The 15116-nt window shown below is 38.5% G+C and overlaps 1 protein-coding gene across 3 annotated transcripts in view; it reads right to left on the bottom strand.

Moving 5' to 3' along the window:
* LOC105491716 (ecto-NOX disulfide-thiol exchanger 1) overlaps window positions 1–8912 on the bottom strand; it is a 468515-nt gene extending 459603 nt beyond the window's left edge. For 2 of the 3 annotated variants that reach the window (XM_024796026.2, XM_011758342.2), the window contains exon 1: window positions 8847–8912. The gene's annotated coding sequence lies outside the window, so the exon portion shown is untranslated. The remainder of the gene's footprint in view (window positions 1–8846) is intronic. The other variant, XM_011758343.2, reaches the window with a different exon arrangement.
* Window positions 8913–15116: the final 6204 nt, after the last annotated feature.

Below are 15116 nucleotides of genomic sequence, written 5' to 3'. Positions count from 1 at the left end.
TACTGCAATTCAGATCAGTTGATCACTAGCCCAGCGCACAGCTGCTGAGATCTCTTTTACCATCACCTGTGAATTCTTTTCACCTCACTCTTGTGTTGGTCCCATCTCTGGGATACCAGGTCTTTCTTTTTATTAGTTTACCATGTCATTTATTGGACCACATTCTAGTGTTATAAAGTTTCATGATCATCTATTGCTATTCCCTTTTAATCAGGACACTTCTGTTTTTGAGAAATTTTGTTGAATTATTCCTTTGATGGTTTTCTATCCTCTATTTTCTATATTCTGTCAATCTGGTGTACTATTTTTGGATGTATGAACCAATCCTCTAAGCTTCTTATTTTTTCTATGTTATTTTCTATTCTTTCTCTTTTTACTACGTTTTCTGGAAATTTTCCTTAATTTCACCTCCTAACCCTTATAAATCTTGTTGTGTTTCATGGTGATAATATCATGCCTTATCTGTCTGGAGATACCAATGATTTCTTTTTTCAGATTTATTCTTCTGGCCGAGCGCTGTGGCTCACATCTGTAATCCCAGCATTTTGGGAGGCAGAGGCGGGTGGATCATTTGAGGCCAGGAGTTCAAGACCAGCCTGGCCAACATGGTGAAACCCCGTCTCTACTAAAAATACAAAAATTAGCCAGGTGGTAGTGGCACGCGCCTGTAATCCCAGCTACTAGGGAGGCTGAGGTGGGAGAATCGCTTGAGCTTGGGAGGCAGAGATTGCGGCGAGCCGAGATCACGCCACTGCACTCCAGCCTGGACGACAGAGTGAAACCCTGTCTTAAAAATAAAATAAAATAAAAAATAAATAAATAAATAGATTTATTCTTCCTATTAAGGTTGTTTCCTCCAAGTTGCTTTTTTTTGTTTGCATGCTTTAGTTTTTGTCTCTCATGATATCAGACATTTCCTTAAATGTCTCACGACCCTTGGCTGTCTGTGATCTTTAAGGGCAGGGCACTAGAAGGTCCACAGAAAGGTTGGGAGTGTGGTTGGTTGTTGATAAAGGATTTATTTTAGAATTGTTCTGGCTAGGCCCTTCCTTGAGGGAATCTCTGATATCAGTATCCCTGAGTTCTTTTTTTAGGTTAGAGTCCCAGGGATGTTTCCTGGAGCTTCCTGCAGGAAAGGTATCCTTAGCTGCCTGTAGGCTAAGGAACAGAGAACAGAAGGTATTGTCATTCTTGGGATTTGGAAAATCAGTGTAATCCACAATCCATCTGATTTCAGGACCATATTATACCACTTTTAACCTTTCCTGATACTTCTCAATCCAGAAACCTTCTGTTTTACTATCTCTATAGAAAACATAATCTTCATCCCTCCACTGGAATAGAGGAGCAGTTTCCTCCTTGTATAAAGTTAGGAAGCAGATCTGAACTTTCAGCCAATACTTCTCAACTGTATCTTCACTCTCCGCTCCAGGGGTTCTTGTTCCTGAGTTTTTGCAGGGTTCATCAGTATAATTTGGGTTACCTTTTCCCTTTCTCCTCTGCCAGGTTAAAACTTCACTTTCTCAGGTCTGCTAAGTAAGTTAGCACTCATCCATCTATATCCCAAACCCCAAAATGCTGTAACTGTTGCCCTATTTCTTTGGTCTCATGGGTGTGTGCCTTTTAAAATAAAAATCCCTTAAACATCATTTTAATGAAGTTTCAAGAAGGGTCAGGAACTAACACATGTATTTATCCTTAATCTGAAAACTATCAGTCAGTCTTTACCCTTTTGCATTGACATTGAAGTGGCGATTACTCTTTTTTGTTCCCCCAAAAACATTAAGCCAAGGCCCAATGTTCAGGAGGAACAGGAAGTAGAGAAAATAGCAATTTTTGGATTTAGATGAAACTGAATTTAATAACTGCATGCTCTTATAAGCTATATCACTGCTCTAACAAGGTATTAGACATTGTGGGAAATAAAAATATGTCTCTATTTCAAAACAGTCTCTAAAAGTTCTCAAAAAGATGAATGATTAAAGAGGTCCTTGAATTGATAATTAACCTAAAAGAGAGTATTCAGAGAGAAAAATCACCAGGCAAGGAAGAATGCTAAAAAACAAAATCGTGGAGGAAAAAGCACCTTAAACTCCATTTGGAACAATAAGTGTTACAGGTATTTCTTCTGCAGAGCTTGCATAATGTGTATTAGGTATAAAGTGATCAATTGACTGGGGAATATGATTTATTTTATGCATACTAGGACTCCTGGCATAAGGGGAAAAAAAAAAAAGCTCCTTTGCTTACAACATAGCTGCTAAGGTCTTTATTCTCCATTTCTCACAATAGTGGATCATTAAGATGTTGAAACAATTTTTTTAAATATCAGCTTAGTTCACTACAATCTTATAAAAAGAGATACAACAAAATGCATTTTTTCGTGATATTCAGGTTTTAAAGTTATACTTTTACAGAGATAGAAAATACCATTATTATTTAAATAACTTCAGGTAAAACAACTCTGTTTATTGTGCCCCCGCAACCCTCAAGTCCCCAACACTATTTATGCCCCTGAAATAATTGTCTTTGTAGCACAGCTTTTGATAATGTGCAGCTTTAAGGACTATATTGCCTGGAGCAGAACTGACTTTAGTTGGATGGATATAGATATGGGAGGAAGGATCCAATGCAGAACACTGTGTGCACTGCAAAATGGGATGACAGAATGAAGAGACGGATCTGTCTTCCCCATAGGGTCTGGGCAGGAGGCTGGTAGAAGTTAAGTATGGACGGGTGTCTGGACAAGTCTGAACACACATGCTTTCAAAGTCAAGCAGTGGGGAATGAACTCTAAAGTACAATGAGCCCACAATTTTGTAGACAACAAAGAGACATTGACGTTTTCTGAATAGAGAGTAATGTTGTTAAAATGATATTTCAAAAAATGTAATCTGCCAATACTGTATAGGGCAGGAAGTCTGGTCACAGAAAACAGTTAAGACACTAAATAATACAGAGATCCAAAGTCATGTGAAGCTGGCCTGGACTCCTTGGCAGTAAAAATGTGAGAGAACGCACTTCAGAGCAAGAATCAATAAAAATGAGGAATCTACATTTACAGTACTACAGATATAGGCAGCCCAGTAAAAGAAATGGGACTGAATTAGGACTGATAAAAGGACTTACACTGAAGCAGTTTTTAAATTAAATCCATGATATCATTTGGTTTTCAATTCAAGAAACATATACTGAGTATCTACTATATGCAAGGCATACAGTCTTTTCTCATCATTTGTCTCATTATCTTAGAAGCCAAATGTAAAAAATTCCAGTTAATTGATTTCACAGACTGATTGATGTTCTTCTGTAAGAACAACAGATTGATTTTTTTTTTTATAGACAGCAATACTAATTCTTCCATCATGTCCTTCTCTTTCTGTGCACATAGTCCTATCGACTTTGGGGCCAACTCAATACAAAAGCAGAAGAAACGCATTAGGAGAACAAGGTCCATTAGGCCCAATATTGCCTCAATTACTTTAATTCCATTATTCCTGTTCATATTACTCCTTTAATCAATAACTCTTTTCAGTTTTTCATGTTTACCCTTTTCAAAATCACAAGTAATAGGATTACGGTCTTTTGAGCTCAGTGGCAACAGAGTTTCATAAATATATTTCTGAATTTGTGATTGTCTCCAGATCTGCAACTGAGAAGTCTTAAATTGAATCAAGTTTTCCAGAGGCCATTTTATTTAATAATGCAGAGCATCTTCATGCAATATAGGTGCTTTTCCCGGTTATTCCATTTGTCACTCACTGTCAAAGACAATCACACATGCTGAATGGCTTTCTAAGTATCTTCTTCCCATGTCTAAACCTTTGGGCAGTTTAACAGATTTTCAAATTGCATCTTTTTCTGTACATATTTCTGCCTTTTGTTTAATGTAATCCTTCTACCTTCACTGACAATTATTCTTCCTCTAAGAGTTTCATCTGGACATTATGTTAACTATACTCCTTCCAGATGACAATTAATCAATCCCTCAGTTCTACCTCTGTAGCAGCCTTTCAAATTAAAGGAACTCTGTTTTCCTCTACCATTTTAACAAACATCCATGCAATGTCTACTATTAATACATGCAAGAAGCTGCACTTCCAGCATACATAGGATACATGATAGGTAGAATGCCCTTCCCTTCAACATGTGGATAGTCTAAGAATGTTATAAAAATAACTTGTGACATATGAGAAGCATGCGAAGATTGCAATATGCAGTCTGTTCAAAGTTCTGGAATTCACAAGAGGTAAAATCATTCATGAGTAGAGAAAAGTTTTCACAAAGGATATGAATTTCAGTGAGGTCTTAAAGGAGGATTTTGAAAATGGAATCTGAGAAAGTAACAAATTCTGTGTGAAAAGCAAAGCAGGCAAATCTAGTGGAGGAAATGATTCAATGGAGTAAATTAAAGAGAGAAAATGCTTGACTTCCCTTTGGAAGCAGTGAGACCAGGACAAGGGTCATAAAGGAAGAGTTTGGCAGGATATAAGCACTCTTTCATACAGCCATTCTCCCTGCAAGGAGCAGGATGAACTGAAGACATACAAAAGAAGGCTCAACAACGTGTCAAAGGACCTTCAAGATTTGATTTCTGCCTTCCTATAGAGTCTCATCCAGCCCTATATCCCTCTTCACACTTTATGCTCCAGCAATACCTAAACAGCATGGAATACACAAACTTGCCCTGCCTCCTCAAACCTCTCTGCTAATCTCCCCTCTGTTTCCTTTAGAATGTTCTCTCTCTACCACTCATTTCCTATCAATTTCCATTCAAATACAATCTTCTCTATAAAGTATTTCCTAATTGTCCCAAGCCAATTTAGTTGCTCTGTTTCCTATATAAAAAGTATACTTAGTTTTATAGCTCTATCATACTCATGCAAAAATCATTGCTATCTCCCATATAAATTATAATATACTTGATACTATGCCCAGAACAATTTTTGGTACATGTCAAAAGGGTACTACATGAATGAATGAATGAATGAATGAATGAATGAACGAACGAACGAATAAACAACAAATGAACAAACCAAACAGAGTGGTCATATGAACAAGCAAGAAAAAGGTAAGAAATTCTTGGAAAGAATAATCGTAGATTTAAAAAAAGGAAAGTAAAAATATCAAAGAATTACAGAAATTTGACAGTTTAGTGGTAACTAAATGTAGATGAAAGAGAATTTCAAGCTTCTGAGTTCCCTGCCAAAAGCCACTGCTCTTCTTCATCACTTTTATATTACCAGCTCATAAGCACTTAACATAAACTCATGATTTAAATGAAACAAAGAAGGAACTGTCAGAGGGAGAGGCAGAAGATCCTACAGAAAGCAGATATTAAGATTCCTATTTTAATTGACTTGTGTACAAAAATTTTCTGAAAAATGTTGACAGAATCTTGAAGTATAATTTGTTTAATTAAAATACTTTCCATAATATAATAATTACATTCTAATGTCAGAGATCTAAGAAAAACTTACCATGTTAATTATTAACTAAAAGGACATCAGAATCATTTTTCTCATTTGCCCCTTTTTAAATCAGAGTTTAACAAGTTAGCAAATTATTATCAAGTCCATGAGAATCTTATAGCTGAGTTTTCAGAAATGTAAGATGAGTGAAATGAGAGAATGCAAAATGGAGTAAAGACAAAGCAACAATAATAAAACTCGTTTTCCATGTTCAAGGCACCCGAGGTTTTATTTCTGGATTATTTTCTCTTTAATAATAGAGAAGTGTTAGGTACACATAAGATAACTTAATTATTAAAATAAGACTTATTGGGATATTATAATTATTGTAGTGCACACTGCAGAGTACTTCACTGGCTATTCTGGAACAGCTGAATTACCAGAATATAATCGCTCACCAGGCCCTACCTGCAGCCAGCAAGGGCTGGCTCACCATCACTCTGTTTGATCACTGTATAACCAAAACGAATTAACGGTTTCAATTTTAATGAAACCCTATAGACACGCCCACAAGCCACACTAGGAGAGTTCACATGAAAAGTTATGGGAGACCTCTAATCAAAGGTAGTAAGCTCTTGCATAAAATGGAAAAGTAAAGTAAGCAAGGGAGACACAGGATGAAGTTATACATCTGTACCTGGCATTTGGTAGAACTGTGCCTACATGCATCACACATGCCATAAATATTTGCTGTTTGATTTACCAGTTTTCTTAGGACTAATGTCAGTGTGAAACATGCTAAAATGAATTTTCATTTTCATTTTCATTTTCTGCTGCCTGTCATCATCTTATAAATCCACTGCTGTCTAAGCCAATGCTATCAGTTGGCCATGGGACAGCCTGCAGCCCCACCCCCAGGAACACAAAAGCTCCTGTGGGGCTGGAAAAGCTTGTAAGTAAATGATTCCACCCTGCCTGCAGCTCAGAGTTCCTGGAGGCCTGGGCCTGACCCACACAGTCTATCTCTAGACATTGGCCTGCCTGCTTGCAGCAGCTCCACGCAGCACTAATCCAGGGGCTTAAGTGAATTTGCAGGGCTCCTAAAGATGCCTACCTCACTCCTAGGAGGAGATCTGCCCCTGGACTTTCACTCATCTCAGCAGGAGGCTCCATTTTGCTATTAAAAAGGTAATCCTTTCCTGGAAGTAACAGTAGACATGGCTAGAAAGCACTGCCCCAAGAGGAAATAAAGGGTTTCCCAAATAAGCATCTCTCAAGAACAGATCATTTAAGTGCTACCTTGAGACCAGTATCCTAATAATTTATCAACACCCAAATCTGAACACTCAAAAGATAACTTGTAATAATGTTGAGCTAAGGAAGCATAAAGAAGGAAGAAGACACGATTAGGGCAGATCTATTTCAGGATAGCATTTAGAGATTAAAGCCAGAGAACAGAACGTTAAATTTAATAAGTGCAAAGCGATGCAGCTGGAAAGAAAGAATAGCCTGGCTAAGTATGATTTAAATGGTATTGAATTACCTGGAAAGATATCTTGATGTACTGATAGAGGCAGCATGTAAATTGGCAGTTCAACCTGCGACGCCAACAGAGACAGCAGTAGCAGCTCACACAAAGGGCTATATTTTATACAAACCCCACTGGCTACTACTTTTAAAGGAAAACTCTTATCTCATTTATGAGGTTGTTTAGCCTGAACTATCCTGAAGGCAACAGTTCCCTGAGGACAAATGCCAGCATAATACCTGCCCACCTCTGGTCACTGCACTTGGCTTTGTCAAATTAAATTTGGCCATGGCCTTTATGGTCCTTGCCATTCACTAATTCAACAAATATTAAGCAGCAGGCACCATGCTAGAAGCTTTAGGGGTATCTAGAGGAATTCATTTCAAGCATGCCTTGAATATATTACAGACTCGGTTCCAGACCATTACAATAAAGCAAGTCACACAAACTTTTTGGTTTGCCAGTTATGTTTACACTATACTATACTCTATTAAGTGTGCAATAGCATTTTATCTAAAAAACAATGAACACACCTTAATTTAGAAATCCTTTATTGCTAAAACAGTGTTGATACAGGAACACAGTGTGAGCATGTGCTGTTGGAAAATGGTGCTGATAGACTTGCTGGATGCAGGGTTGCCACAAACCTTCAATTTGTAAAAAAACATAGTATCTGCAAAGCTCAACAAAACCAAGTGAAATAAAATGAGGTATGCCTGTACCCACATAGTGCTGTCGGCTGAATTATGTACCTCAAAAAGGTGCTACGATCTAAATCCCTCATACATATGAATGTGACATTTTTAGAAAGACTCCTTGCAGATTATTGAGTTAAGTTAAGGTCATTAGGGTGAGCCCTAATCCAATATGACTGGTGTCCTTACAAAAAGGAAACCTGGACATAAACACAGACACACATGTAGGGAAGTCAGTGGAAAGACACAGGGAGAATGCCATCTATAAGTCAAGGAATGCCCAAGGCTGCCAGAAGGTAGAAAGGCCTGGGACAGATTTTCCCTCACGGCCTAGAAGGAACCAACCCTGCTGACACCTGGACTTTGGACTTCTAGAATCCAGAACTGTGAAACAATAGGTTTCTATTGTGTAAGCCAGCCAGTTTGTGGCGCTTTGTTAAGGCAGTCAGATGAAACTAATACAGACCAGGTCACAAAAGAAGCAAGCCCAATAACAAAATTGCCATGGTCATCAGAACTCCTAGCGTGGGTCTACCTAAGGAAGCTTTGGCTCAGTTAATGGGTCCAGGTTCGGTCGGGCAATAGATCACCATCATCCACATCAGTTCTATAAAGGGCATCAAAGAAAAAGATGGCTCATATCCTAAGGAGAGACTAACCCAATGGGGACTGTTTAATCCTCTAAGAAGATGATTAGAAAGAAACAGAAGCAATAAAGGTTAATGGAAAATTAATCTCAGTGACCTGTTTGGGCAAATCAAATTGTGAGACATGCACTTATTTCAAAAGAAAATGCAAAGGAAATTTAGAAGGATAACTTTAGATAAGGGGACAGAGATAAGACTTTAATTAGGAGTCTTCAATATTCATGTATTTACATAAATGTTGAAAGATAAAGCCTTCATGATAAGGTGATAAAGATGAACAATGGTAGTACCTTTATGTAACCTGTGTAGAAGCTGGAAAGAGATTTCAAGTGACCAGTCCTATTTCCTTGCTGGCTGTTTAGAGGCCCTGTTGTAGGTACTTTGTAAATGCTCCCCCAAATGCATGTTAGTTCACTGAGATCTTCTGCCACAGGCCCTCTGAACCCCAGATATAACGAAGATGCACATTAGAGAATGATGCCAGAGGTATAATTAAACTACATCCCTTCCCATATGGTGACAACCAACCTGCTTGTTATTTATGGTACACACACCATCCCTTTACCTGAGCATGGTGAGCTCTCTCTCCTCCACATATTATAAATATGATATCATGCTGGCAGCAAAGGACCTGTAAAATAAAGGCCATCTTGTTAGAAAAACTTCAAACATGAATTTCAGAGAGCTGACTGAACATATATATGTAAGCTGATGCAAGGTTTCGCCTGCAAAGTTCGAGCTGAACATTGCCCTTTCCATTTCTGGCCATTGCAATTGAATACCCTTGGAGAAGGTCTCTGCATGGTGCTAACTTGGTAACAATCAATAAATGTGAAGGTCTCATCATAAACAAAGCCTTCGAACTGTCAATCTTTCAAAGAGTTATTTCTGCACTATCACAAGAACAGAAAACCAAACACCGCATGTTCTCACTCATACGTGGGAACTGAACAATGAGATCACTTGGACTCGGGAAGGGGAACATCACACACCGGGACCTATCATGGGGGGGGGGGGAGGGATTGCATTGGGAGTTATACCTGATGTAAATGACGAGTTGATGGGTGCAGCACAGCAACATGGCACAAGTATACATATGTAACAAACCTGCACGTTATGCACATGTACCCTAGAACTTAAAGTATAATAATAATAATAAATTAATTTTAAAAAAAGTAGTCTTCGTTGCTAAAGTAGCTACACTAAAGCCAGTGCTAGGGCCAGGGCCTCCCAAATCTAAGAAAGCCCAAATAAATGAAGCTGTATATTAATTAAGGGCAGTACAATCTAAAATGTCATTCAAAAGCAGTTTCAGGGGTTGACTGGTATCAGATGTACTGTTTTTAAGTGTGAGAAATTCTTGCAAGTTTCCAAATTGAAATAAGAGTTACACACTTACAAGCTTTCTCTCAGGAAATTTGTGGTTCTTCAAACTATAAAGTACACCTAGATATTTTCATAGGATAAATCCCAATTTTATTTTCTAGAAAGTATTTCAAAGCCTTGTTACTCAGAGTGTGGTCCACGGGCAGCAAAATCAGCCTCACCAGTGAGCTTGAAGTGCTGAGTGTGAGAACCCACCTGAGAGCTACTGCAACAGAATCTGCATTTTAACAAGATCCTCAGATAAGCCCTATGCACATTAAAGTCTGAGAAGCATGGTTTTAAAGTGCCTCATGCATCAGGCCTGTGAGTCCGAGAATCATAAGAAACAGGTTGCCCCAAACTTCAAGACCATCCTCTGGTATCTAAAACTGAAGGGAATCACAATTCCTCTATTATAGTTGCATGAATCTGGAACCAAATATTCCTTTTTTATATATATATACTTTAAGTTCTAGGGTACATGCGCACAACGTGCAGGTTTGTTACATATGTATACACGTGCCATGTTGGTGTGCTGCACCCATTAACTCGTCATTTACATTAGGTATGTCTCCTAATGCTATCCCTCTTCCCTCCCCCCTCCCCGCAATAGGACCCAGTGTGTGATGTTCCCCTTCCTGTGTCCAAGTGATCTCATTGTGGAACCAAATATTCTACTAAACTTTCCAGAAACACCTTACATCTGGCTAAATCTCTTTTCTTTCCAGAACATGTAGACTAACTGTAAACAGGTATCTAAAAGCATAGCCAAATTTAGAAGTATGTTACACTCTAAAGACCAGCATCTGTAGACATCCAAGATAGACATTATTTGTCCCATAACTAGGTGCTCAGTAGTAACTAATACTGTGTAAAGAGCCCCAAAGTGGAAGGATAAAAATTACCACATGGCATGATAGATCTAACAGGGAAAGGTCAGCACAAGAAGCCAGGGGCAGGGGAAGGTACTGGTACACACTTAGAAAGTACCTGACGCAGGTGGAAAATACTGGGAAGGTTTCCTGAGCTGAGTCTTGAGAAAGGATGAGGAAAGATCTTCCAAGAAGCAGTCTGCCTACAGGTATAGTGAGTGTGGCCTTAGGTTAGGGCAGATCACTAGACCAGCAAGGAGACAACTACCTTATTTCAAAAAAAATATCAAAATGTGATTTTACCGAGTTTTTTCAGCTTCTTTAATATTTGTATGCATGAGCTATAAATGTGACAGCCCTTAGGAACATGTCTCTTCCCTTTCAACTCTCCGACAAGACAAGGAGGAAGAGCAAACATCAAACACAAGATGCACTACTCAGAAGTCGGCTGCAAACTGCAAGGGGGCAGGAATAGCAGAACTGTACCTCCACATTTGCTATTTGATCACACAGAGTGTCAATGAAACTGCAACCAGCAATACAGGTACCATAAGGAGAATCACATTAAAGTTAATACAAAAGTCAGGAAAATGTCTTCAGCAAGGGACACTGGCTATTTGGCAGATGCCCTGCTGGGAGTAATTGAAGGCTCTCAGTGTGACCAAAGTATGCACTCCCCTCTCTGAGCCCCTCTCTTCTTCCTGAATTTAAACAGTTCTCATCCCATCTCCTTCCCCCTCACTTATTCCTGCGATTTCTCTGACTCATTTTCCTTCTCCCTCACTATCTCCAAGTGCCCTCCTATCTCTAATTCAACTCCCTTCTTTTCCCTTTCAACCTGCCCATTTTTCTACCCCTTCCTTTTGTGAGAAGAAGGAGCTAAGGGAGAGAAGGAAGGACAACCAAATATCTTTTTTCCTTTTTTTCTTTGCTCCTTTCCCTTTTCTTCATTAACATCCCCACATTTTTATTTCCCTCTTCTATCCTCTCTTTTCTTTCCTGGAATCAAATCTCTGTTATCAGTATATAACCTGTCTTCCCAAGCACAGAACTTAGAAATGATAGGAAAATGGCTCAACTCCTCTACTGTTCCATTGTAATTCTTGGGAGTTCTCGGATTCTCCTAACCCACTGCCAGGTCAACGATTGAGAGAGAAAAGAAAAACTTTCAAAACCTAGCATTTTCTTAGCATTTCCTAAAATGTAAAACAATTCTGGAGTATTCGGCTGCTGTACTGAAAAGGGATAAAGATGTAAAACATACTAGGTGAAAGGTTTCATTCTATCCCTGGTTCTCCCTAAGAGTATTTCCCTCCAACCCACCATGAAACCAACCCTTTTGTTCCTCTTATTCCTCTTTGTGCATATCCCCAAAACCCTCCTGGAATGACTGAAACATGCTTCATTACCAGTAAGAGCCAGATAAATGACTAGGCAGGAATTAACAGAGTGCTTCTTTACAAAGACATAGTGTAGCACACAAAGAGCCTCTATTATGCCCCATCAGGAAGCCTTACAAGTTACAGCTTAATAAATATATGAAGATTATCATAATATAGAAAACATCTGGTACCACTTCCCACATGAAATGCACTTATGGAGAACGCTACAGAGTAGGCTGTGATATGCCAATCTTGCGTAGAGTCTTTGAAATGCAGAAAAGCAATTTGGCTTCCTTTAGGTATTTCACTCCTTATTTTCAACATATGAACTATCAACGAAACTCTACAGGCAAATATGATTTCCCAATCTTTTTATCCCAGCCCCTAGATACCATATATGCCCCTGAAATAGAGTACATATTCCCAAAATATTTGCTGAATGAATGAGTTAACTAGTCAAACAATCACTGGCCAATCAACATAAGCCTTAAGACACAACTGAATTAAGTATTTGAAGGAAAATAGGGCCGGGAGTGGTGGCTTATACCTGTAATCCCAGCACTTTGGGAGGCTGAGGCAGGTGGATCACTCGAGGTCAGGAGTTTGAGACCAACCTAGCCAACATGGTGAAAACCCACTTCCACGAAAAATACAAAAATTAGCTAGCATGCCTGTAATCCCAGCTACTCGGGAGGCTGAGGCAGGAGAATCACTTGAGCCTAGGAAGTGGAGGTTGTAGTGAGCCAAGATTGCAACATTGCATTCCAGCCTGGGTGACAGAGTGAGAGTCCATCTCAAACAACAACAACAACAACAAAAACAAAAAAAAAACAAAAAAAACCCCACCAGTATTTGAAGGAAAATATCACACAATAATAGGTTTTGAAAATTTCCTCTAGATTTTTGGCATCGACATCTGATATGATCTGGCTCTGTGTCCCCACCCAAATCTCATCTCAAATTGTAATCCCCACATGTTGAGGGAGGGAAGTGACTGGATTAAGGGGGTGGTTTCCCCCATGCTGTTCTCATGACAGTAAGATCTCATGAGATCTCATGGTTTTATAAGGCAGTTTTCCCTGCTCTCGCATGCTCTCTCTCTTGCCTGCTGCCATGTAAGACATGCCTGCTTCCCCTTCCACCATGATTCTAAGTTTCCTAAGGCTTCCCCAGCCATGCAGAACTGTCAGTCAATTAAACCTCCTTTGTTTATAGATTAGCCAGTCTCAGTATCTTTATAGCAGTGTGAGAACGGACTAATACATCATCTAATTGTAAGGTGAATATAGGGTCTTGGATGTAACTCACCTCTAAGAACTAGAATGAAAAGAGGTGCTGCTTTGGGCCGAGACACTGAGCAGTCAGATGTGTCAACATCCTAACAGCAAATGAATAAATGGAAAACTCTAGAAAGCAAACAATAGTTCTCAAAAACTACAGCAGCCTAGAATAGCCAATCCCTCTGTTTGCTCCTATGATACTCTCTATACATACCCCATTATTACTGAAGGTCTCATTACACCATTACACTTCTTCAAAGGTTTCTGAGTCACACTGGGAAGTGAGGACCTGATCACAGCCCACTACAATTTCCTAGGCAAGCCAAAAAGAAACCTCCAGAATAGATCTGCTCTACAGATCAGGAAAGGGATTGGAATCCTATTTTGCAGAAGGGGAAGAGGAAACATGATAAGTTGAACTGTGTCTGGATAGAGCTCAAGGATCCCTGTCTCTCTGGATTCACCTCTGAATTCAGGGACTGGGCTAGCAGTTCCCCAAGAAAGAGGTGGCAAGTCACTCCATTTCAATCACCCAAGAGTTTAGTGGAAGAGCCAGCAGAGGAAATTTGTTATATCTTGCTCTAAATCCCTTAATAATTTAAAAAATATGTTTTATTAAATATCATCAATAGTGTTCCAGATATTGGAATCTACTTTGTATTTAAAAACTATGAGATTCATACCATTGACAACATTGGACTGAGATCATCACCCCTTCAGAAAAGAAGTACTTAGAAACCGACGCAATCTATCATAGAGAGAGCGAGCTTCCTGTTAACTTTCAACTCCATTGCCCCCACAGACTTGAGCCAGTTTTAACAAACGCCCTGCACTGACATCTGAAAAGGATTTGACCCTTTGAAGAAAAAAGAAGACATTTCTACGATATATGTATTTTAGTGTAACTCCACCCAAAGTAAAGTACTTTGTAAAAACTTTAGTATTTACTAAAGTAAATTTGATAGTGTATTTACTAAAGTAAATTTAATAGTATATTTACTAAAGTAAATTTAATAGTAAATTTACTAAAGTAAAGTAAAGCCTTTGTAAATTTCTCCTACTTTATTACCATGAGATAATATTTCCTTTAAACAATCCTATTTCTCCACAACTATCCACTTTTTCATCACCTAGCATAAAAATAAACAAGTTTAACCATTTCGTCAGGTCTTTATGTCCATACAAAGGCTTCTTTGTCATGTACAATTTATATTAAATAAATTTGTGTGCTTTTCTCTTGTTAATTTTTTTTAAGAGGGGCATCAGCCACAAACTTAGGATGAATGAGGAAAAAATATTTTCTCCTTCTACACCATTTTAAAGCAACCCCTAGATACTGCTCATATTATATCTGCACATAGTGAGACTTAGATTTGTTACCATTCAACGAACAGGGGTTCTAATAATAAGGAATTAGAGAAAAGGTAAAATGTTCTAACATTTTCCCCTTAAATTTCACTTTGAGATTTCCAACATAAATTTCCTACTTATATAAAAACCACCACTCTATGATTTCAGTCCAATAAGTCTGATTTCAACCTTATTTCATTTCCAGAAAGAAAAAAATAGTTGCATTTGCCATCTGAATTCACTACCTACAGTTCTACACTTTGTTTTTGTACTGGTGCATTGAATGACAGCAAAAAGTAGGGACAAAAAAGTCTGTTACCTCCCAAAGTCATCTGAGTGCCTTCTCACCCTGCAAATCACATGCCATATCTTTTCCAGATCAATTCTTTCTTTAGTTTCACCAGTACATCAGCATCTTTCAGTTTCTTCTATTCTCATCTCAATAAGCTATGGCTTACAGAAAAGATAAACCTATTGTTTTAAAAAGCAGCTTTTTAAAAACCTGCTTCCTTCCACAATATTTTTTTTGCGTGTGTATATACATACATGTTCGATTCTCCTATGATTTCCAAATTAGAACTCAAGT

This window comes from Macaca nemestrina, chromosome 16 (assembly GCF_043159975.1).
Source record: "Macaca nemestrina isolate mMacNem1 chromosome 16, mMacNem.hap1, whole genome shotgun sequence".
NCBI classification, from domain to species: domain Eukaryota; kingdom Metazoa; phylum Chordata; class Mammalia; order Primates; family Cercopithecidae; genus Macaca; species Macaca nemestrina.
Note: the sequence above shows the minus strand (reverse complement) of the source record. Positions and strands in the feature narration are given on the sequence as shown.